Source organism: Haliaeetus leucocephalus, unplaced genomic scaffold (assembly GCF_000737465.1).
Source record: "Haliaeetus leucocephalus isolate CR32 unplaced genomic scaffold, Haliaeetus_leucocephalus-4.0 Scaffold657, whole genome shotgun sequence".
Classification (NCBI taxonomy): Eukaryota; Metazoa; Chordata; class Aves; order Accipitriformes; family Accipitridae; genus Haliaeetus; species Haliaeetus leucocephalus.
In genome coordinates, this window is record NW_010973093.1 from 486,295 (window position 1) to 488,794 (window position 2,500).

The following is a 2,500-nucleotide window of genomic DNA, read 5'->3' on the forward strand; positions in this document are numbered from 1 at the left end:
GTGCGGGGCAGAGGAGGGGGGGCAGCTTTTGCGCGGCCCCAGTGGCCTAATGGATAAGGCACTGGCCTCCTAAGCCAGGGACTGTGGGTTCGAGTCCCACCTGGGGTGGAAGTCACTTTTTGCCCACCCCGGCTCCTTGCAGCAGTGCCCCACAGGGAAGGGCGACGTGGGGACACCCCCCTTACATACACAGACCCCCTCATGCCTCGGCCCAGCCCCGCGGTAACTCACCGGGCGCTCCCTGCAGCGGTAAAAAGCTGCAGCCCGGGCCTCCCCCGACCTTTTATTCCTCCCCCCTCCCCGCCTCGGGAACAGGCCCCAGCTGGGGCTCAGCCTCCGCCCCGCTCCGGTTCGCCTTCACCCCCGGGACAGGGTGCCCTGGGTTGCTGCCCCGCCGTGGGGGAGAGCCCCGGGGGCACCAATGCCCCCGGAGAATTGTAGGGTGGATGCCGGCCTAAAGCTGCCCCCAGCACAGGCACGTTCCCTCGAGCTTTGCCCCACTGCTACCCCCGGGGATTCTCTCACCCCATGGGGTATCGATCGTTGTCCCCCCAAGCCAGTAACAAGGGGAAATTAAATGACTAGAGCATCTCTCGTGGCTTTAAAACAACCACGAAGGGACTCGAACCCTCAATCTTCTGATCCGAAGTCAGACGCCTTATCCATTAGGCCACGTGGTCCCCCATAACTCTGCCTTGGGGACAGTGACACACACGGGGGGGGGGTCCCGTGGGTGTCCCTGCCACCCCCTGCTCATCACCCGTGCTCCTGTCCCTCCTGGGATTGCAGCTGTTCCTCCTGGCCTAGCGCTGGCGATGGGGGTGAGCGGGTGGGGGGGGGTGTCCCTCCTCCCATGGGACCCCCCATGGTGCCAGTAGGTCACCATAGACATCCCCCCCCCAGCCTCAGTTTACCCCGTATGTGCTGATGGAGACTGTGCCGTGCAGGAATCCTGCGGGCTGGAGTGGCAACATTCCCCTTCTGCCACCAGCTTCGCTGCCCGCAGCTCAAGCCATGCTGCTGAGGATGCCAGCAACTCAGAACACAAATATAATCCAACATACAAAGTGCAGACACCATCCAGGAGACACCCCCAACACAGAGCAGCTGGGGTCACCCTCGCCTTCCAGCTGCCGGGGGTGTGCGAGTCCAGGCCTTCCTCGCCACATCCCCACGGAAAGGCAAAGTCAAGACCATCATCACATCTAGCCGAGGCTGTGTATCAGCCGTAAGCAGGAGGAAAGGAGTGTTTGAATCCCAGGGTCAGGCATGACTGGGGAGGAAGAAGGATGGGGACAGCCGGGACCCTGGAGACAACTCGTCCTTTCCCGAGACAGGATTCAGTGTGATGGTCACAGTTTCAATGAGCCACTGGTGATAGGCACCCACTGTAATGTAGCCCTGCTACAGTATAATGGTGTGATGCACAGAGAGACACCACAGGCCTCGTTAAGCTCCTGTTCATTATCAATAACACCCTCTGCACTCTCCTCCCAGTGCAGCTTGGCTTCTCCCCTAAACCTGTGTTTCTCATCTAATCCTCAAAAAGTTTCCCAAAGCCTGCCACAGGGCAGGAAGGTATTTTAACCTCTTCCACAGCCATGGGAGGTTTTGGGGGACATGTTGGTTCCTGGGGTACGTTCAGCTCAGCTCAACCAGTGTCTCTTTTCTGATGTGTCCATCAAACAAAAGCTGAACAGAAATGTGCTGGAGAGAAAGGGCTGTACAAGAAGAGCACTTGTGCTCTGCGGGTGTGCAAAGCTTCCCAGCACGGTGGGTGGCAGCAGCCAGCAGACAGACCAGAGCACGTAGCAGCTGCCCCAGCTCCATCCATCCTGGGCACCCCCCGAGATCTCGCCAAGGCGCGGGGGGCACAGGGGGTGTAGGGTGCAAATCCCAGCGGTGTCAGGTGGGAAGAGGCCGGTGTGATGGGGGGGCACAGCGGGCAGCGCCAAGCCAGATGTGTGGTGGGGATGGCATGGCCAAGTGGGTCCAGTGCCTGATGGTGGACTGGGGGGCCAAGGGTCCGAGTCCCCCATGGCCGAGTGTCCTTTGGCCCTGGGGTCTTACCCCAGGGTGCAGGCAGGGCTGCAGGAAGCTCCTTGTTGCTGGCAGCGGTTGCCTGCTCTTGCCCAGCACCAGGGAATTTGCAGCCCTGAGAAAGTTATGTGTCACTGCGGCATCTCCCCTGGGGCTGTCTTCTTCCCTCTCTGCACCCTAGTCCTCACCCACCAGCCAGCAAAGATGGTCCCACTCATACGGAGCAGCACAGGTTCAGCCTTCTGCTGCCTGAGGCTTAGCGCTCCAGAGGGAGGAGAGGAGAGAAACAGCAGGAACAAAACTTGGTGCTACCCGAGCGAGGCCATCGCTGATGGAAGTCCCTCTGACCACACAGTGAACCAGCCCAGGCCCCTCACGGTGCTGCCACCAGGACAGCCCAGCGGGAGCGCAGGTACAGCATCTCCAGAAGATGCAAAGAAAGTGCTGCCCGAAGGAAGCC

General features: G+C 60.6%; 1 protein-coding gene and 2 non-coding genes across 3 annotated transcripts in view; 2 read left to right on the forward strand and 1 right to left on the reverse strand.

Annotated features, from left to right (window-relative positions):
• Window positions 1–2,500, forward strand: part of LOC104839263 (5-hydroxytryptamine receptor 3A-like) — a 12,950-nt gene that overhangs the window by 1,800 nt on the left and 8,650 nt on the right. The window lies entirely within an intron of this gene.
• Window positions 36–108, forward strand: TRNAR-CCU. The gene has a single exon. It is a non-coding gene; the product is annotated as a tRNA-Arg (tRNA).
• TRNAR-UCG lies at window positions 608–680 on the reverse strand. The gene has a single exon. It is a non-coding gene; the product is annotated as a tRNA-Arg (tRNA).